Here is a 21,373-nt window from a genome sequence, read left to right on the forward strand (position 1 = left end):
GGTAGTCCCTTTATGAATTGTGGATATTATCACAGCCTCTCTTTATTTTGGTTATATCGTTCTCTTCAACCTTATCTTGGCAGAATATCTTGCATCTAGCTGAATGGCACTGATGAGTGCTACCTCTTGAGTTGCTATTAGTACTGCTTTGTGATTTATTTAGGAAACAGGAGTATAAAGGCTGTTAATAAACCTAGGCAGCAGATTTCCGTATTGCACAGACAAATATCTGAAAGATTTATTTTTTTCCTTCATTGAAGGATTTTGCTCGCCCCAGAACAAGTGACAGAAATGACAATATCTATCCTGCCAAGATTGCTTATTAAGTTGTGTACCTGAAGTCTTCGATTTATGATCTCCTGACAGGTTTAAAAAAAAAGAAAAAAACTCTCAATTTTTTTTTTTTTTTTAATCTTGACAATTATTACTATTATCTGATGGCTGAAAAGGAGAAACAACACTTTCAGTGGATATTAACTGCAGACCAAACATGTCTGTGGATATTCCCTGATACTTATCACCAGGGGTTCCAGGTACTTCAGAATATTAATGAGTTTGTTTTTTCCAGTACTATACAGAAATTGTTTCAATTCTGTTTTACAGATAGGAAAAGGGAACTAATTTTTAATTACAACTATTCTCCCCTTATAATGCTTATTTTTATGACTGACAAAAGATGGGGGGGGGAGGGGAACATATGCACAGAGAAAGGCTAAACAAGCTCTAGCCCTGGACAGGGCTTACCCCCTCACCTCAAGAACTGAACGAGGTTGTAGTAGTAGGGATAGAGAATTGAATGCAATGTTAAGGCTCCTCGAACAGCCTGGAGAGCAGTGGCTCCCTCTGCATGAGCAGCTAGTGTGGTATCATAGGGGTGAATGCATCCGGCTAAGAGGTTTGTTGAGAACCTGGCGTCAGTGCTGTAGTTATATTGGGGATTTTGCTCCAGGTCAGCTCTAGCCTGGCCATCTCACTCGATTATCCTGAAAACCTTGGGGAAGCACTGAGGCAGATCCATAGGAAATACTGGGAGGCTCTGTGGAAAGTATGTGTGATGCCTCCACTGCTGGGCTGAAAGGGGACACCAGCAGCAGCAAGGCTATTTGCAGGATTTGGTTGCCAGCCTGCTCTGTCAGAAGCATTGCAGGCCTCTCTGTTGCTGAGTCTTAAGTATCAGACAAAGAGGGGGCACATGCAAAGTCTTACCGCGTTTCATGTGTGAGACACATGGAGGTGGAGCGTGCACTTGGCTGGCATCCTGCAAGATGCACTGCCAGTGATGCAGGCTCACTGCCCATGTTGCAAACGCTTCTGAATTAGAGGCATGTGCCCTGCAGGGGCTATATGAGGGTGCAAATAATATTCAACACAAATGAGAGTGTCAGAAGAGATCCTAGAGGAGATATTCATAGGGAGCTTTGTAGGAAACCCAGATCTTCCTGAGTGCCAACTGCTTGGTTTGACTTGATCTGATGTTATGAGGGCACAAGGCAAGAACAGGCAAATATTCACATGAAGTATTGAACAAATCTAGGAAAGACAGCCAGTCATAATGAAACGGAGATTATATTTTGCTAGCTAAGGGTTTGTTTTCTATTTTGTTAAATTATATTTCTTTATTTTAATCACTTTTCTATTTTATCACTTTTCAGTTAGTTGGTATCACATTTCCTTCCTTTCCAGCTTAGGAGGGAAAGAAAATGTCATTTTTCGGGAACATGGCATAATCAGTCCTTCTTATACGTTATAAAACAAAGGGGAAGTGGAGGAAATGTCACTACTACTGGAGCAAACCCCTGTGTGACCCCGAGGTGCAGATTCCCAGGCAGTCACTGTTCTGAGGCACTCTCCCACCCTGGATTGCTTCTAATTTCAAGTCTGTGTCTTTTAAACTACATTGTGATATATTTCTTATACTTAGCATTATAAGATACTGGGAACTAAGAGAAGATTAAATAGCCTAACTTCCTCTAGTATATTCTGTTATTAACGGGTTTCTTAAAACCTATACTTAATACATTCTTGTTTAGTTGCCATTGGACATGTGACATCAGCTTCAAAATTAAGATCTTCTGTTTTATCTGTTCTCTGCATCTCACAGGTTAACTGGCTGATTACATAGAAAATATTGGTCCAGTTGATTCATCAGGCTAATTAAATTAATTACTTCATCAAGATTAGCTGTGCCAAAATATTAGATGATAAACTTAGAACTGTATTGAAAATACTTACATAAATTTGAATTCTTCATGGAACACTAATTTTTCAAACATTTATATTTGCATAATTTTTTAAATAATCTACTGAGAAATACAGTTGCTTAAACTGATTGAACATTCACTGTGCAAAAATCCCTGGGCTAATAGTTGATATTTTATCTTATTAGTTAAATCAGAAACAAAGGTGATGGGAGGGATTGCTAGGTAATATTGCTCAGAATGGAAATTGAGGTAGTTTTCTTACTCAAAAACAGAAATTAGAAAAAGCTTTCACACATTAACTTATTTCTACTTGGGACAGAATAAACATGTTTTTCTCCTGTGAAAGAGCAACATTTTTTAAAAAATAAAGCATTTTTAATTTTCAAATACTGTTATCAATATTTGAGCAAAAGTGAAAGAGGCTGGACTTGCAGCCCTGGTGACTGACGTATTACTGGGAGAATGATAAGATCAACTTTTTGACTGAAACCAACTGTCTCGACAAAATAGCTAAAAAGGTCTTTATTTATCTTAGACCAGAACATATTGACCAGCCAAATTATGCCAAGTAATCTGTCCCAATGTAACTCCACATGCTTCAGGTAAAGCCTTAAAAAAACTTGCCATCAATACCCAAAGGTGTTGAAAGTGGGTTCTCTTTTTAAATGAAGATTATGTTCACTTCTTTCTCATGGGTCTTCTCTCCCTTACAATTACAGTATAAGCTCCGTAGTCTTCCATTCCTAATAATATATGGTTTCTTTGAACAGTGATGAAAATGATTTTTTTTCCTACTCTTTTTTGCTATTGTCTTCCTTATGTCACAAGCTAGTATGTTTTCAGGAAGTTAGCTTCGTTGTATATCTGAAGAAAGTACGTTTTTCATGGCATACTGAGTTTTAAAGAGATAGGTTATATGTAGTATCTTGTAAGCAGTGGTTCGATCTTTTTTGCAAGCTAATGCAATCACAGTTTCAGAATGAAGCATTTCCTGGGAGTCAGTGCTCTCATTACTGGCTCTGGAGCCAGTGTGCAAAGTGTGAAGCATCTTTACACTCACTGCTGAGGGGATGTGTTATGAGCCTTTTTCTTGTTTTCTGTGTATTCCAACCATCTGTAGAAATAGTAGATTTTCATTCTGTGTTTTTAAAATAAAGAGAAAATGAGCACAAATAACTGCAAAAGTGTTAATGTCTGTAACACTTATTCTAAGTTTTCACATATTGGGATAGCTTTCTTCCCTCTGTCCTGGGCATTCTGTTGCACTCAGACGGCGGAGCTGCAGATGTCTAGCTGGCATAAAGCAGGTGGACTGGCTCCACCAGCCTTCACTCCCCCTCCGCACGGCACCAGTGGGAGGCTGTTTGAAGGGTAGGAGGTGGAGAAGTGACTGGTCCAATGAGGTGTTTCCAGGAACTGACACAAGCCGGAGGAATTTTTCAGATTTCTCTAACACTCGTGAGAACAGAATAGGAGCAGCTTTGCTGAAATAACTGGTTTCTTGATAAGCCACTTCACTGAAAGGATTTTGGCACAGAAAGACATAATATCCATTAAATTTCTACGGATATAACACTGTTTTGTTTATATTCAAATAAAAGCTAGATTCCCCCAGCACATATGTACAGTGTAAGACAGAAACCAGTCTTTTAACACCATCCTGCTTTGATTTTGTAAGTGAGACTGCAATAATTCTGCTCGTTCTAAGTAGCCCTTACTCAGCAAATGCTGCTATTGAAATATGAGCATGAACAAGGCTCTCTTAGAAGCTAGCTGTATATTAAGCAATCGCTACATATAATAAAATATTTGCTGTAAATATTCAATGCACTCCCAGACCTCAGTGTGGCTCCTTAATACGGAATTACCACATGTTATAGCTGATTTCTTTTGTTGCTTCCCAGGGAGGATTTAATGCTCTGATGGTTTAATCTGAGACACCCTTGGGAAAGTTTCAGCCTTGCCACAAATTCTGAACCAGTCCCTAGTTAAAACCCAACCACAAAGTTGATATAAAGTTGCCTTTATCTGTAATGGTAGAGTCCAAGTGATGGCATCACTATCCTCTGGGTCATTTCAAAGTTGATGAAAATGTACCTGAATTAAATATCTGACTTTTTTAAAAAAAATGTATGTGTAGCAGTCTACTAGTAGGGTGGTTTTTTGTTGGTTTTTTTTTGTAGTTGTTTGTTTTTAAGCGTTTGTTAATGCCATTTCAATTTCCACAGCATTCTGCTGACATTTTATCTGCCATGTTTTCACTTGCAGTTCACTCAAAATTTTAGCTTGCAAAGGTCTGATGCTAGCTTGATGGAAGATGCAGTTCTTCTGGTCGAAAGTCATTCTCCTGAATAGTTTCTGTCAAATTATGTGTCAATTCTGCATGTTATGGAACCATCTGATTTCAAACGCAATCATTTTGACAGGAAAGGGGAAATTCCTACAGAGGGTACCATCATTTACTACTAATGCATGATTCCTTTTATATTTAGTAGAAGTCCAAGAAGAAATTCTAGACTGCTTTCAATGCATAACATCATGCTATTTTAACTTTGCTTCTTGCTTCTCCTTTTAAAATTATGATTTTTCTTAATTAGTAGGTAGGTACTATAATTCCTGCAAGTAATTTTTAATGAAATAAAATTTCTGCTCTGAAATTAAAACTCTCAGTAAAGTTTGAAAAATCTGGGAGAATATGTTTTCAGCATTAGTTTGCTTAAATTTCCATACTGTAAGATATTAGACACTTACACAAAAGTAAAGTGATGTTTTTTCTGTGACAGCAAATTTTAATTATGGGAATTTCAGCTGGATCAATTAAAAAATATGTAACACTCTAGTATCAAAGTATAGCATTCTTACCAAAATAAGTTTTTTTTTTCCAAAGTACCTACATATTTTTGCCCTACAGTCATTGCCTTGAATAAGCTAATGGGAAACACAAGAACGGGTCAGCTTCTCAGCTGATGTGAATCAGAGAGGCTTCAATAAATTAAATGAAACTACTGCAGTTCATGTAAGTAGAGGATCTAGTCCGGAGTGCTCAGTTTCTCTAGCAGTTTTTACTACAGCACAGAGGTTTTGATTATTTGCTGCTGTTTTGTGGATGGCTGTATGCTGTGGCGCGGCTGGCTGACTGGCATCAGTGATGGAAGCTCAGTGAAGAGTCAGCACCGTTCACAAGTGCGCTTTGTGCCAGAATGAAACTAGATGAATGAAACTACTTCTCACCTCTTCAGGTGGAAAGAGGACTGGTTCATTTGAAAAGGAACTGCGTCACTCATAGCATCCTGAGCAGGAAAAATGAGTGAAGTCTTTTAAATGTTTAACAGTGACCTTGTTGAAAATAACAGATAAAATGACATAAAACTTGTTTGTGAAAATGTCTTGAACTGTACTGTGGTGCCTGTAGTTCACAGCTGTGACTCTTATGCACAGAACAGATATTTAAGGGAGTTACTTGCAAAAGTTTTGGGAGAATACTAAAAGATGTAACATTTGAGGATATGTAAAGGCTAAATGCCCTGAAATTGCTACACCATTACAAAAAAAAAAAAAAAAAAAAAAAAAAAAAAAGTTTTATTTCAACTGGATAAAAACACAAATTTAGCACAGTGGACTATATGAACTTCTAAAACAGAAACCAGTAGCAGATACCCAGAGAAAACTGATCAAGCATATAGTGACATTTCACCAGAATACTCTCCTAGTCTTCAACATCTCAGTGTTAGTAGCCCTTTACGGATTTTACCCTGGAAACGTGTAAGATTGTAATATCCAGAAAACTGTGGTAGGGGTTCCTACGGCTTATGTACCTATTACAGGATCAATCACTTCCTTTTGCTTGTTTGAACCACCTCCTGCTACCTGCTAGCTTCCTTGGCACCACGCAGCAGGAGAGTTGCTGAACTGTTGGTTCTTATTCCCCTTTTGTATGCCATGAATAGCTTTATAGACTACCATCATAACTGCGTTTGGGCATCTCTGTTCAGGGGCATCTTAGCCCCCTGAGTTAGTCTTTATGTCCCATGCTATTTTGTTCTTGTGTCTTTTTTCTGAACCTTTTCCAGCACTACTGTACCCTTTTCGAGAGGAGGGAACTAGGACTACCTGCATTATTCAAGATTTGGTATTTGATGGATATATATGGAGCTCTAATGATGTTCTCTGTTCAGTTCTCTCTTTCTTTTCTAATAATCTCTGTATTGTTTGGCTTATTAACTGCTTTTCAGTTGAAGTGAAAGAAATGAGGATGCTTACTCTAGGGTACAGCAAGAGTAGGTACAATTGATGTCTAATTTCTCCAACGTCCTTGTTTATCCTTGAAATCAAATAGTAATAACGTAGCTTTTCTGCCACTGTCAGAGACAGGTTTAGCAAGAGAAGGCTCAATACATTTAACCTGGAATGAGGGAGTCTACAGAATTTCAGGAGGTGCTCTTGAGTTTGGACATAGGCACTAAGTGAAAGCATGTTGTTTTTCTGAGACTTCTGGTCTTATTTTTCTGCTTTCAGCAATAGCAGATAAGCTGCCAGAGAAATGCTCTTGCATTTGATGCTGCATTTCATGCATTCTGTTTCACCTGGCACCAGCAATCAAAGAATTAGTGTATTTTTACATTTTGCAGGTGAAATATTTTCCACTAGCAGTGAATTCAAAAGGTAAAAAAAACCAGACTGTACCTACTTTGTCCTTGGGCTTCTAAGAAGGGAAGGGGAGGTACCCTGCTAGAGTTTAGGTTTTGTCCTCTGGAGAGAAGATCTAGTGGGGATGTTGTCCTGGTGTCTCTCTGCAGTGACACACAGAAAGTGTAGTGCTCTCTGCTAGTGGAGCGTGATGGAAGCCCTCAGCCCAGACAGGCTTGTGAGCACTGCAGAGCTTCTCATTTCATACCAAGAGTGGAAGCAACAGCGCCTACGTACTCTGAAACTGGCCAGTCTTGCATTGTGCCTGGTCCAAGTGGAAGCAGGAACATAAGGAGTACATCCATTCTTGTTAGACAGCCAACCCAATTATGCATACGGAAGTGTAGACAGTTTTAGAAAGCTGCCGGCAGCAGATGCTTGGCTGGTGTAAAGCGCCTTCAGTGAGCCCTATGACAATACGTGCCAGCTGAGGATCTGCTCCCAGTTACGCAGTCAGGACTTCAGATGTTTGTCTGAGCTGAAGGCTTTTGAGATTCACCACTGACAATTTAAGAAGAAAATCTTAATCCTTTCGGAGCCTGCCTTTTTCAAGCCTTGTCATGACACACACTGATTGTTCTATTCACTTCATCAAAACAAGTCATCAGATGTAAAACATTGTGACTGACACAAACAAGGAGCTGCCATATCTCTAATCTCTCAAAAAACGTGAATCTATGCAATTAGTCAAGCCATAGTGCTTTAGAAATATAACAGCTTTCTCAGTAAGCAGAATGTCTTTCAAGTCATCAAATAATATGGACTGTGTGATGAAAAAGCTGACTAGTTTTCTAAGTTATTCAAGCATCTTGTCGCTGTTTTGTATACGCATGCAGAAAGAGCCAGAGGTGTGCAGCGTTTTGTTGATACTTCTCTGTAAGAAGTTCTTACAAAGTTCCTGCACCTCTAATTTTCTCAGATTATATTAATTAGCAGTGAAGTTCACTCTCAACAAAAATTATATATTAAAATACTTTGTACAGACTGCTGTTACTTTAGATATTTCTGGGAAGATTTACTTCTATCTGAGGCTTGTATAGCACTTCCTCTTAGAGTCCCTTTTGTTGTTGTTTTCATTGAATGCTTTCACTGAAAGCAGAGAATGAGGCATTAGGCAGTGATATTACTTTGCAGCAATAGTAGTAAAACTATTGTTGTACCATTCAAAGATGAAAATTAAAATTTATAACATAGCATTCTTCCACATTTTCATGGTTACTTTTTGCCATGTGGTTGTCTCATATGTGTGATAAATTTGGTTTTGAAGGCCCATGTTTCACTAAAATAATACTTTTTTAAAAAGAAAAAAGGGTAGGTTTCAATATTTAAATGCATATGATTCTGACTGGCTCAGTTGGGAAAGAAATAACACCATTCCAGCTTCATGGAGTGCCCAATGATTATCTATCTGAACTTACCGTTCATAGGAAATACCTGACCTGTTCATATAAGAAACACTCCCAAGAGACCTTGAGAAAAATAATGAAAAAAAAGGAAGAACTGTACATGTTCATAAATAGAAAGATAGGTATTTTTCTGATAAACAGAAATCATTAACATTTCTGTTCACAAAAGTACTTACACTAGCAAGAAAATAAATTTGTAAGATAGTTGTAGGAAAATGTTATTCTAAACTATCTGTCTGTTTGTAGTTTTCATGACAGTTTTAAATGAGAGTATTTTCTAGGGAGCTTGAAGGTTCTTGAAGTTTTTCTTTTATTTTTTTAACAGAAAAGCGTAACATCTCAGCAAAGAGGAAAGCAAGAGACATCAAGGGGATGTTTTAGTATCTGTCAGAACCACTAGAAAATGAGTCATTTGCATTCAGAGGGCGTGAAGCATCTGTGGTTTATGGTTGAAAGTGTTGGAGGATTTGGGATCATTGGATGGTAACTGTAAACAGACTGAAGCTGATAACTGTTTAGAAAATAGCACTGAAGACAGCTCAGACTGAGAACTGGAAAATCTGGAATATTGTTTTCTATACTGGGCTTAAGGAATGCAGGGTGTACTTCTCTTACAGACGTAATTTCTGAATATTAAGACTCAACATGTGTCAAGGTAAAGGTCTAATACTACCATAGAGTACCAAGCCAGTTAAATAGGAACTGATATACTGATAGGGCTGAATTATTGCAAGTGTCTTGGCATAAAACTCATAACTGCAAGTTATAAATCTTGCTTTAATCTGTTCTACAACTGTTAATTCATGCTCCAGAATCCCAAGTATTATGCTACTATTACTGCTGTTCTTTAAGTTTGCAGCTCTTGTAGTCCAAATACCCCTTCAGCACTCCACTGTTTCAGCACTTTCTCTTCAACTGGAGCTCTGAAGTACTGAAAACCTGAAGACATGGAAAATAAGACATGAACATTCAGGGAAAAAGGCCTGTCACCGTACGAGCATAGTAATACCTTATGCCCAAAAACGAGGATATATATAACATCAAGTGTGGACTATTTTGGGCACCATATTCAGATGCAATTTGTGGAAAATGCAATGCTGAAGACAGGAACCCAACTTCCTTTTAGGATTTGTGGAAGAAACAGAGATGGAGGAAAAGCAGCAGCAGAAGTTAGGAGGTCGTGGGCTAAATAAATGCTGTATGGGCCAAGGTTTTGCTTCCCCACTCTCTGATCTTTGCCAAAGAGTACTGAATAAAATCCAGTAGAGAAAGCATCACCTGTTTTATCTGGTAGCTGGCAGTACCTTCTCCATACTGACTTCTGCAAGCTAGCAGAAAGCCTAACCTAGCCTAGGATTGCCAACTGTAGCTTTTCACTGCAGATTGCCCACAGGGTTTGTCAACAACAGCAATTTGTTTGGAGTTGTCATTTTCATAAAAGCCGTGTGTCTTGAGACTGTTGAATTACCTGAGTTTTCTTTAAACAGTAGATAAACTTAAAATGAGGGACAAGTTCTTGATTACAATGGTGGGATTGCTGTTGGAAAAGAGAATAAAACCGGAAAATAGAAATCTAAAATGCACCTGGAAGTAATTTTGTCTCCAGATTGCCATATGAGATTGAGACTTATCTCAGTTGCTTTAGCTCAGGGCTGATTCCACAAAGCTCCATGGTTGGAGAACTGTCTTTGAGAACAAACATGTTAAATGAATTTGGGAAGGTAGCAGTTTAGTCCTACTTGCCCTTGGCACCCTCTGACTTGACATTTCCTCTTTTGGTTAGTCTCCAATGGGTCCTTTGGTCTCACTAGCATTCTCTTCCTATCCATTTTATACAAAAAGAAAAAGACTTTGATAACACATATTTCCGATAATATTTGCCCAGTTTCTCTTCCCTAATTTCCTGGAATAATTATTTATCCTGTCTCAGGGAGCCTTCTCTAAATGTGCATTTCATTTTTAGTCCTCACTTAGCACATTTCTTCTGGTTGAAAGACTTTTTAGCCCTCACTTAGCACATTTCTTCTGCTTGAAATATTTTTTTTCCAGGTTTCTACTTTTTGTGGGCTGACAGGACCCTGTGTATATCATAAGAAATATTAATTTTGCTGTGCGTAAATCTTGTTTAGATTCCTAACCTGCGTGTTTTTCATTGTGAAGGGAAAAAGCAGCTTTAGCGTTCAGATGATTGTTTAAATTATTTTCAGCAATGTCACCTGTTGTCAGTTTTGGGGATTCTGTGATGATAAAAAACAAAAAAAACAAAACAAAACAAAACAAAAAAAAAAAAAAAAAAACAACAACAACAAAAAAAGCAAGACAAAAAAAACCTTGATGTTGAGAAACATTTATGCTGCTTCAAAGACCAGTGGGATTCTCTGCAGAAGTAGACGTGTTCACCCGCAGGCAATTACAGAATTAATGCGTAGCGTGGAAGATGGGCGATTTGTAAGAGGCAAAAGTGAGTTGGCATGTATTTACACACGAATCAGACATCTGTACAGAGGAGGCTTCCACAGACTGTGGACATTTATCCTTACTCAGGTGCGGAACCCACTGCAGTACACTGCTCACTGTCTCCCCACCACAGCTGGGTCAGAGGCTGGGCTAAGGCTTTGTCAGAGGAAAGACTTTTACCCCACTGTGGGCCAGCAGGCCTTCAGGATCTGTCCTCAGCCTAACAAACTCTACAGAAACTACATGACCTGACTCTGCAATGTAAGTGTAAATCAGGAGCATCTCCACTGAAGTCAGTAGGATTATGTCACCATAAAAGTGATGTATGTGAGAGGAAATCCAGAGCCATGAGATAAATTGACCGTAGCTTTGCCATTGAGCTGTAGACCCTCTTGGCATTGCTAGTCTATAAGGTGAAGCGACTGTGTGTGACACTTCTAAAACCTGAATAGAGGAAAAAAAAAAAAAAAAAAGAAAGATTTAGGGGAGACATCACTAAAATAGCAAAGTTGAAGGTATTTAATGTGAGGAAACAAAGGTCATTCTAAACCTTCTAAATTGCTCCAAAAGAATGCAAGAAGGGATATTTTCCCCGCCATATCTTCTGTTTAAGGGAAGGAGCAGCTTTAAGTTACAGACTCCATTGAAATGATTTTTTTATTTTTGCATGAATCTTATTTTTCTGTTTTTTTTTTTTTTTTTTTTTTTGTATTTATCTTAAACCTGATTGCCATTCTGCTGCCTGTTCTTCTCTTAACTTATGGATTGCACTCATTTTTGCTGGAATCTGTTTAATGTAGAATTTGCATTCAATACTTACCATCTCCTTCTACAGGGAAATAGTAAAACATAGTCCCCAGAAAAGTTTGTCTATAATCGTTTTGAATTTCTTATTGAGTCATGAATATAGGGAATGAGGATATTACTGGAATAACTGAGCTTCAGATGAGTCAATATTTAGTGTTGCTTATTTCTTTGTTGCTTTGAGGAGTTAGAAGAACAATTCCATAGTATATTAAAGATGTGATCTGTTTTAAGAGCCTCAGACAATTCAGATGTGAGGTAAAGATTTCAGAAGATTTACATGTAAGGTAAATGCTCACCTTTTCTTAGTGCAATCTCAGTGCCTTAATTTATCAAACATATATTTTGTGTAGTCCAGTAGTATATGGATTTCAGATGTCATCTTAGTGAATTCTTAGAATATTGTCCTGATCCTTTGTGATTCAGTTATGATTAAGCACACAGCTTCTCCAAGCACACAAGTAGGCCTACTGAAATCTAATAACAATCTTTCGGTTCATGTGATTGCAAAATTGTGACCTACGTTTCTCTGAGTGATGTATATTTATTTTCTGTGTATGAGCTCTGATTTTTGGTTTGCAGATACTGGAGAGTTATCAAGATAAGGGTTTCCAAGTTAAAAAATCATCATGTATTTTTTTCTTATACTGCCCCTCTTTTCCTTTTTTGAAGGCACAGTGCAAGTTTTAAAGGAACAGCCGTCAGGAAATGCTACATTTTTCATTTCAGTGATCGGTATAGAAAGGGAAAGACTGCTGAGTCAGACGCAGTTTGCTGTTTGTCTCCGCCTAAAACCATTAGCAATATGAGATTATACAAGTCACCTGCTGAAAGAGCAAAAGATCATACTTGAGACCCACGAGAGATACTGCAGCAGATTTGTAGCAAATACTCTGCATAAAAATAAAATGATTTCTTTCTCTGATAGCTTTTATGGTTTGACTAGCAAAGGCAGAAAGGTATGATTTTTTTTTTTCCATGGGTTGCCACAACTCTTCCAGACTCTTTGGCATAATCTTTTAAATATCTATTCTGCAATGGGGATGATAGGGGGAATTATTTTGATATTGTTTCAGGCATAGAGTGGTCAGATCCTTTATTGCTTTAAATTCACATAGTGTGTGGGGCGCTGTGTGTGTGTATGTGTGTCAAGGGGGAATTACAGCACTCAACCAACATCGCAGCTTTGACTTTGAAGCAGTTTGTTGCGTGATATACGTTACCAGTGCTGACTTGAGCGCTATGACCCTCCGTAGTGCAGTGGGGGAGCTGGGTGCATAAATAGCCAGTGCTTTAAAAGCTGAGGCTAAGCAGCAGAAAGTGCTGGGGGGAGAAGTATGGCAGAAACCCTGATCCTCTCATGAGCAAACTTAACAGACTGTGCACTCCAGGAAAGTGTTCACCTCCAGTCCGATTTCCCTCTCCTAATGAAACGCTGTTGCAGAGGTAAGCTGTGGTACTGAAACCCCAATGTTCCCCAAATTCCCCAAAGTTGGAGCACCCGCTGTGACTCGGCAGCCGAATGCTGTAACTGCCCTGCTGCGGCTGATGTTTGAGTGACACATATTTGAAGCTTTTTGCTTTGCTTTCACTTTAACTAATTATTTATTTATTGGGCGGGAGTGCAAGAATACAACTGTAGCCTGATGACTAGGGGTCTCACCAGGAGAAGTATGAAGTAGGTTCATGTCCCTACTCCAGTACGTACTTAACATTGTGTATTTATTAAAAAAAGCTCGTGCTGGGACAGCTCCTCCCTAGGTGACTTCCCAAATCACTAGACTATAGTGATTCCTGCTCAGGTTTTTGTGCTCTGACTCTCTATGCCTCAGCCTCAAGTCAAGTGGAATATTTTATATTAGAGAGATTATGAAAGTTCCCTTGGAATGTTTCATAGTATGGTCTGAGTCTTTACTTTGGCAGCAGGAGATGCAGGTACAAACCCCTTGAAACACAGGATCAGGATTTACTGTTTGTGTCCTGTGTGCGTGTGAATGAAAGGGGAAGGCACTTCTTCTCCAGTTATATTTTTATTTGCAAGCTGACTGTACAGTTGTGATCTCTGAAAACTTGCATTCTCATAGAAAAAAAGGAGCCTTTGTAGTTTATTTGGAAGCAATCTAACTGAAAGTCTAGCTTTAATTTTTAAAAATAATTGGACTTTCTAAGATTATTGCTGAGTTAGCTACATTGTGAATAGCTGAAAATAAATGGATGGCATTTGTGGTACCTGTGAAAATGTCACGTAATAAGATGCAAAAATAAATTCCACATTATTTTGAAATCTATTTAGCACTCAAAAGAACTTTTAAATATTTGTTCAATAAAATTACAAAATTTTTCAATCATATCCATATTAAAGTAGCATGTAAATATTTAAAATGTTTTTTTTTCTTACATCCTGTTCAAGTGCTGCTAGAAGTGTTACTTTTCAGCAAAATGTCACCACAAGTAGAAGGCTGCAAATAGGCTTGCTGTTGGCCCATTTTGGCCGTATTCCTGTTCTGCGATTGCCAAAAGCAACCACAGCAGCTCCAGCTGCAGCCCCATGTGGAGTCTTCAGTGGAAGGGGATTTCCTGGTGGCAAAGAATCAAAGTTTTTATTCCGCTGTGTACCCTCACTGGAGGGGGTGTTCAAAGAGGAGAAGGGCCATAGCTGAAGCGCCTCCGAGTCCTGCCAGTCCCTGCTGCTGTAACAGGCTGTCAGAGCAGTGGGCGCTTAGGTATAAGTTAGAGCAGCTTTTTAGAGACTTCTCTGCGCCAGCAACTGGACCGGTTCCCAGATGGCCTCCAGAAGGCAAACGATGTAAAGGTGGCTTAATTCCCCTGAGCCTGGCACAGTTTAATGACTGTTGGGTCTGAGAGCATTTCTAGTGCTTAACAGCAATTTCCTAGCGCTATGAACATGGTACTGTCTTACCTTACAAATTCTTTGGTTGGCGAGCTGTTGTGCCAGAACAAGCAAATGGCTCAAACTAAAACATCTTTCACTCCAGGGAAAGATTGTGTGTGAATTTATAACAGCCATTTCTGTCAAATACTTTCAAAAGGTTTTGGGTCTTTACGTATTCCGGTGTGGATCAGATTTTACACATTGATGGTCTGAATAGATGCAAACATACATTGATAATACAGGAGTGATGCCTTGAAGATGCAAAAGGGAGAAAATGAGAATAAACTGACCACCTTCTAGAGAACAAAAAGCTATAAATGTGCTGATATAAGCCTTGAATGAAACTTCAAGGGAACACAACAGAGAATAAAACCAGGAAAAAAAAAAGAAAAAAGAAAAGAAAAGAAAACCACCAAAATCTAGGAGAAAAGGGGTATGTTGTAAGCTAAAGGAAGTTTTCTGATAAAGATTGCTTTTCCAAAACTAGCAAAAGAGATAGGTACAGGCTTTTTGTGCTCCTCCAAAGACATAGAGGGTTAGTTCAAGTATATCATTCATTTCAGATATGTCACTTTAGTTTGGAAGTTGGCACATTACTGCTAAAATCAAGGAATGTGTTTTAAAGAGCATTTTGGCTTGACTAGATATTGGAAAGTTCTTTTACGAACTTTTTCTTTCTTTCTTTCTTTTTCTTTTCTTTTTTTTTCTTTTTTTTTTTTTTTTAAGCAGATACATATGATTCTTCCATGTTTGTGTTTTAGCACATTACTTAACTGTTGGTTTTTGACTGATTGAATAATGTATATTCCAGGAACTGACACTGTACATCTGATGGGAATAGCTGTATTTCAGCTCCCTTGCTTTATGTCTGAAGGCATTTGCTCTTTTATGTCTGCTGTGCTGTCAGAAGTCATTCTTTTCCTTCAAGTTCTAGCCAGGAACTATCTGAGAAAATTCTGATCATCTCATTTCCAGATATTGTAATATCTTACATTCTTTATATGAGTTATTTTCCTAAAACTCTGAAGTAGCAAAAAGCTCTTCTCATCCCATTTTATAAATGGGCATTTGAGGCAAAAGTGCAGGTCAGGAGCTATTATCTACTGGGCCAGATTCCCAGGTTTGAAGCCACCCTGTTACTCTCCTCCCCCCCCTTTTTTTTCCCTAGAATGGAGAAATGTTTGAAATTACCTTATCTTGTTGATGTCACTTTGCCAATAACAGCTTTTTTCCCTAGAAATTAGTCTTCTGAGAAAGAAAAATAAGAGAACGGTATAAGGTAGCCCAATCTACTTTAAATATGATATAAGACCACTCCAGCAGTGAATTCTATGTCCTGTTCAGCACGAAGAAATGTGCTTATTAGATTGTTAAGTGGTTTTCTTTGGTCATTCTTATCCTTATGGAATTATATAGCTTACTGACAAATAGATATCAATGGATCGTGAGAACCGTTATTATTCCATTCTGAATGTCAATTTATGCTGGGTCCTTTTCATTCCCTCTGCATGCTGTGAGGTAGTATTTTCTATATATTATCTTTTCCCAGCTGATCCTTTTTAACATATGTTGGTTTCTTTTCAAGCACGGAATAAATGTCAATTAATCTCTCATCTGTTTTATGAATGATTATGAAACAGTAACTTGGGCAGTGGTTTTGAATCTCAAGAATGTAAAATCCAAGTAGCTCTGCATACAATGCTCATCTGAAAACTGGAGATTCTGGCCTATAATATTTATCTGCTGTATATTGGCAAGGTTTGAATGTGATGAAGGGTGGCATAATAAAGCCTGGTAATAGCAGGTGTGATTATAGTTGGCACATAGGACAGCTGTCCCTTCAGCTACAGTTGTCTCTTCATGCAATTAGAGTATTCCTTTTGCACACATTCCTGCCAGGTTCCTGAGGCCCACTTTCATTTTGAGATGAAAAGAATCCAACTTGATTTTCTTTCTCTGATCTACATATGGATACTGCGCTGCCCTTATTGTGCTTCTTACCAGCTCATTCTTCCTAATATGCTCTACAAAATTGCTCATAAATGTTTAATTCCTATCAATAGAGTACCGGAATAATTTTTGTGGTACAGAAATGTTCCGCTGACCAGCTTACCGGAGTAAAAATGCTAATGTGACCCTTGGGTCAGTCATGCAGCCGTCTTTAATGTAAATTTAATACAGTGATTCCCCTGGAGATTGAAGATGGCTGGTTTACGAGAGCTACACTGAATTGAGGCATCAGTATTTAGCGGTCCCCGGTTTCTAGGCTACTGTTCACCTCTGAGATCAGAAAAGACTATCACAGAAATGCATTTTCGTGTTATCTGTCACGTAGGCTACTGTCTATGTTGCATGAAGAAAGCATTTTACAGGTGTGATGAGAGCTTTAAAATAAATAAATGACTGGATTTAAGGAGTTGAGGGAAAGGTAGAACATTCGGCGTTCCAGTGTCCCATTCTGAACAGTGTTTTCCAATTGTTTCTCTGTAGAAATAAAGCAGCAAGCCCAATCCATATACTCGATATCAAATAAAACATCGTATTTTTCATAAACTGAATAGATGCCTTGGAAAGCAGCCAACAAGGGAATTTTCCACTTGTGCTGCCTTTGCAGCCTCTTTCAAACCTACTGTTAAGCAGCAGGGGCACACACGCACTTCCCTCCCTTTTCTATTATGCAGCTATGACACATTAAGCTCCTTGGAATGGTATTCATATTTTATCAGCTCTCCTAACTTTGGTTCTTTATTTATAACATACTCCTTTCTCTCTCTCTCTCTTTTTTTTTTTTTTTTTTTTTTTTGTCCTGCATATCCAGATTTAGAAAAGAAAGAGACCAAAGCAGCAAAAACAAAACAAAAAAAAAGCCCTCCATGAATTTCATCATTCCTTTACATTGGAATGTATGTTTTCATTCTGTGTCAGAGAACTTACCTGACCATTATTTTTCTTTTATACGTGATTTGCCATTGCACCCTCTGCAGGTCACATCTTACTTACATTTACTGTATCATCTTTAGTTTTGAAGAAGAATATATTTAATTCCTTAAAGCATGATACTGATTCTGTGTATGGGAGTTGATAAAATACTTAGCAGCACAAGAATGTACTGAAATATCTATGCAAACCTGTCTTGATTTGCTAATGCAATATTATAGGCTTGACAAAGACTTTTAAAAATACTGCTTATGTTTTGATAACTGTGTTTTTCTTAAGCTCAGAATTTCTGGAAGAAATCTCTTTTGCAGTAGGGAGGAAAAAAATTGGCTAATAATTAAAATCCTACTTGGTATTGTCATCACAGTCTTATAATGTTCCAGGTAGTTTGTAAATACCAATAGAAGCTGAATTTACTAACACCACTCCACCAGCCTGAGCAGTTAGTCAAAATTAAAGGCCTTGCAAGAATACTCTGTGTAGGAGGAGAAATTGGTAGTATGGGCACACCATATTTTTGGTACACTCTCAGTGTGTTGTTTTGTAAACAAGTCTCACTTTTCAGAATACAAGAGAAAAAACCATCAGACATTTTTCCTGTTCTGAAATATCAGGCTCTCTGCTCCAGTAAGATCTGTCCTCAAGAAGCCTTTCTCTCCCTCTCTCCCTCCCACCTCCTACTTCTAGCATATATTTAGACTTGTTTCTCAGCCCATGCTTCTACAAGCAGGAAAACATTTCTCCCTGGCCCACACAGGTCAGCTCTGCCGTGACCTAAGCCTGTTGCTGTGGCCAAAAAGTCTCAGGCAGAGGTGAGTTGTTTTGATGCTGAGCAGTAGCAGTAGCTCCCAGCACGGGTGCCTGGTAACTGCAAGTAGTCAGAGGCTTTGTTAGAAATCAGTGAATTCGTAAAGCAATCTCTTTACATGCATGGACGCCAGCAAATGACTGAGATTTTATTGGCTGTTTGGTCTGATTTGTATATCAGGGAAGGACATCATTTCCTCGCTCTGTTAAGAGTTTTGATACTTGCATTTGTTGGAAATTTTGCCTCTCAAGAGAAAAGCCAGCTTCTAAAAGCCAGGGCAAAAAAAGACAAAAAAAACAAAAAAAAAAAAAAAAAAAAAAACACAAGTGCTGTAGTCTCAATCCTTCTTATTTGGAGGACACTGTCGTTAAAGCCGAAGTCACACAATGCAAGTTATCTCTTAGCACGTGAGGGATAAATTATAATTACCAAATAGTAAGAGTGTATGTGGGGCAGGTGCAGCGTGTTCACATGCTCCACGGGGCAGCGCTGCTCTTTGCTGAGGAAGAAAACAGGGTAGAAATGTGACTGCAGTGCAACAGAGTGCATTTCAAGTATTTGCTCAATATGGCTGTGACTCACTATCTGATGTTGTACTGGAAAAAAGAGTTAGAGATAAAACAAACAGTTTGAAAAATCCTTTACCCACTGAAAAGGCTAATCTATAAATATAGCCTGTTAGTAAGGCCCTTGTTTCACTTTCCATTACCAGATGCAGAGTTTCTCGTCAAAATATGTAAACAAAGTTTTGAACGGAAAAGGATGAATCTTACATTTTAGTCTCATGGACTTGCCATAGGGTTTAGACTTCATTAAAAGCACACAAGTGGCTTGTAAGTGATGGTGGTGTACAATTTGAATTTATTTGGAAGATCATAGTGGAAGAAACTAGGCTGTTCTGTTATGATCTGCCAAAGAAATTCCCTTGTCATCCCCTGAGCTGAATGTGACCCCTCATTGCAGTGCATCTCTGAGCCCTTTCTGCCTGAAAAATACGCTACTAACATTTTCTCATTTAGGGGCAAATAAAAATGTAATTAAGGTCTCTGGTTTCCAGGATGAAAAGAATCCTGGACTTCTCTGAGCCAGATTTTGACCTTGGATAGGCATCATTAGATGTGTTGATTTAATTAAAACTTATCTGTAATTTTCACAACTTTCTGAGGACCAACTTTCCCTTCAGTATTCTTGAACTCTGAATTTTATGAAGTAATTGTGAGGAGGGAGTTTGAAGGATATTAACTCATTTAGGTGTAAAGATTCATAACTTCTTAGAGCAATCCGTTTTTTTTTTTTTTTATTATTATTATTTTTTTTTTTTGCTTTGTTTTGTTTTTTAAATCGGTGCCAGAAAGTTGCAGCTGTACGTAGCAAGCAGACTTGTATATGACTTTGAAGGATTTGAGGAGGATACTTCATACTCAGTGATAATTCTAAAGTGCACTTGTGCCTGTGTTGCTTTGTAATTTTTCTTGCCACTGACTTTTACAGATTAACGACTTCAATATCTTTTGATTAAGATAAAAGTCAAGAAAAACATTATTTTAATATCATGTACAGACTGTACCTGTCTGGGGCTCTGGATACACACATAAACAGACAAGACCAAAGGAATAGACGGGCATTGTAGGAGAGTACATTAAAAAATTAAGCCAGAATCTCTGCATGAGAATGCATCTCAACAGTGTAAGTTGAGATCATCCTTTGCGTCTCAAAGTGGGAAATCTGAGGAATGCTACTGTGTTTGCATTACATGTGTGAGTTATTTCAAAAACAGCAGCTTATGTTTCAGATGATCCTATATCAATTTACGAGGTTTTCTCACCACAACAGCATCCTGTGTCATGGAGATGGCTAGGAATTTACTGGAAATAAACCTTGAAGCAAAATTTCAAAGAACTTCCTAGCCAATGAGAATGAGCCAGAGAAATTCCTCTGAAATTAATTGAATTTCTCCTACTACAGCTAAGAACAGACTTTGGCCCTTTCGTCTTTTTGCTAGGAAATATAAAATGTCAAGTAGCAGTTTGAAAAATGTCTAATGCTATCGAAACTTAGGTTTTCTGTGGATGGCTCTTTTGCTTTCAGTGAATTTTTGCTAGGTTTCAGCTGGAGGTGTTGAAGAGGGTTGAGTGAGACTGTGGAAGGAGAAAGAGGAGTAAGGATCTGAACTATTGACTGCTTTATATGGGAATCAAGCTTCTTTAAAGTCACTCTAATTTGTGAGTAGAGATCAAACACTTTGTGTTAGATAATGAGTGTAATCAATCAGGGAAAATACTTTGATTGCACAGACATGTAAGGGTTTATTTTGTGTAAAAGAAAAGAATCTCATAGAGGGATACTACAAAAATAGCTTGATTAACCAGTTAGTGTCTGCATTTTAAAGACAAGATGATTTGTGAGCAGTTTTGATTGGGCCAGCTGAAGGGATCGCTGTGGGCAATTGTCCGACATTGTACATGGCGCTCTGATTAACATAAATTTACTAGAAGTGGTGTGTGTGTATACATTTTTTTTATATGTGCGTATAATTAACTTGCAAGTGGGTTTTCAAAATCGTGGTAAGTTATTTTGATTTTTCTTTTGTGCATTTATAACACTAGAGATAATATCTGATCTAAAGTGATCTAAGTTCCAGCTATCATGCACGGTCTTGGACCTTGCTCGTTCTCATATCCTTGCAAATTCTAGTATTTGCTGGAATGAAAAGCTAATGACAGGAATAAGATGCATGACTCTGAGCCATTTATAAGAGTGAGGATATATTGAATAAAAATGTGTCATGTTTATGTCTGAGGGTTTTTTTTGAGGAGTAAAACTGCATAATAAACAGATTAATTTTGGGGTCCAAATATTTGTTTTCTAAAATCACTTCATTAAGTTAAAAAAAATTAGAATTTAAGCACTCTTAGCAAGAAGTCTTCTCTGGTAAGTGGAAGCAGAATCCATGAAGTATTTCTGTATGTTTGAAATCAGATTTAAATAATTTTAAAAGTTTTACAGGTTTCAAAGCTTATTATAGAAGATTGTTATAGAGCTCATTAATACAGACAGAATTGGTCTCAAGCTGCAAAACTGAAGCCTGAGGCTTTGTGTCCAATAACCTTAAATATGGACTTAAGATGGCAGTAAAAAATGGTCTTCACCTTCCTTCACAGAATCAGTAAGGCTGGAAGGG

The sequence above is a fragment of the Rhea pennata genome, chromosome 3 (genome assembly GCF_028389875.1).
Source record: "Rhea pennata isolate bPtePen1 chromosome 3, bPtePen1.pri, whole genome shotgun sequence".
Classification (NCBI taxonomy): Eukaryota; Metazoa; Chordata; class Aves; order Rheiformes; family Rheidae; genus Rhea; species Rhea pennata.